General features: G+C 44.2%; 1 non-coding gene across 1 annotated transcript; it reads right to left on the bottom strand.

The window, feature by feature from the left end:
- Window positions 1–993: 993 nt before the first annotated feature.
- On the bottom strand, window positions 994–1,131 carry LOC119930148. Its single transcript, XR_005451638.1, has one exon. It is a non-coding gene; the product is annotated as a small nucleolar RNA SNORA7 (small nucleolar RNA).
- Between the last annotated feature and the right edge of the window lie 212 nt (window positions 1,132–1,343).

The following is a 1,343-nucleotide window of genomic DNA, read 5'->3' as shown; positions in this document are numbered from 1 at the left end:
GTTTAGAACAGTGCTTTGCACATAGTAAGTGCTTAATAAATTCTATTATTATTATTATTATTATTATTATTATTATTATTGTATGCACCCCAGCTTTCAGAACAGTACTTGGCACACAGCGCTTAACAAATGCCACCCTTAATTAAAGTTTGAGAAGGCCATTTTCAGCGGGCAGTCATGTTGTTTTGCTCTTATTTCCAAGGTTCACTTTACAGAAAGGGGAGTGTGTTGGGAGGCTGAAAAAGAGACCATTGAGGCCAATTTACTTCCCGCTAATAACTGTGGCAATTATTAAGGGCATGCAATGTGCCAGTCATTGTACTAAGTGCTGGGGTGGATACAAGCAAATCAGGTTGGACACAGTCCTTGCCCCACATGGTGCTCACAGTCTTAATCCTCATTTTACAAATGAGGTAATTGAGGCATGGAGAAGTTAAATGACATGCCCGTGGCTACACAGCAGAGAAGTGCCATTAGAACAAGGGATTTTTTTTTTTTGGCATTACAAATACAACCTCTGCCCTCAAGGAGTTGACAGAGGGCTGTGAACACATGCCTGTTCTCTTTCTCCTCGGCCACACTTCTCCCCTCAAATACTGTTCTAAGTGCTGGGGTAGGTATGAGATCAGACACAGTCCCTGTCCCAAGTGGGATTCCCAATCTAACTACAGACACTAAAGCTATTAGAATTTCCAATCATATACAAAAATTAATAAATAAAAATTGTGGTCGATTGGATATCTTTAAAGATACCTGGCACATAGTAAGCTTGTCTTACGCCATCAAGTCATCTTCGACCCTTAGTGCCTCCATGGCACATCTCTCCCAGAATGCCCCGCCTCCGCCTGCAATCGTTCTGGTAGTGTATCCATAGGGTTTTCTTGGGAAAACTCTGCGGAAGTGGTTTGCCATTGTCTCCTTCCTCGCAGTAAACCTGAGTCTCAGCCCTCGACTCTCTCCCGTGCCGCTGCTGTCCAGCACAGGGGAGTTTGGCCTTGTAGCAGATTGCCTTCCACTCACTAGCCACTGTCCAAGCTAGGAATGGAATGGATATGCCTCTGCCTGACTCTTCCTCCTGTAGTCGAAACTGGTAGAGTATTGGCAACTCTGCAGGTGTGACCATGAGAGGGGACATAGTAAGCACTTATCTTAAAACAAAAACAAAAAACAACAAATCACAGTGGGTTGAATGGAAGACATCTGGAAGCAAGAGGGGATATCAGCTGTTAGTTTTCACTGTCTTCCTTAGGACTTGGATCTGACTTTCCCTCCGAAGCTGTGACTCACGGTGTCTACGAGCCTTTCTGACCATGTTGTAACAGGGAGGCACTAATGAAGACATC

Source organism: Tachyglossus aculeatus, chromosome 6, assembly GCF_015852505.1.
Source record: "Tachyglossus aculeatus isolate mTacAcu1 chromosome 6, mTacAcu1.pri, whole genome shotgun sequence".
NCBI classification, from domain to species: Eukaryota; Metazoa; Chordata; class Mammalia; order Monotremata; family Tachyglossidae; genus Tachyglossus; species Tachyglossus aculeatus.
The sequence above is the reverse complement of the archived record's forward strand: the minus strand, read 5'-3'. Positions and strand labels throughout refer to the sequence as shown.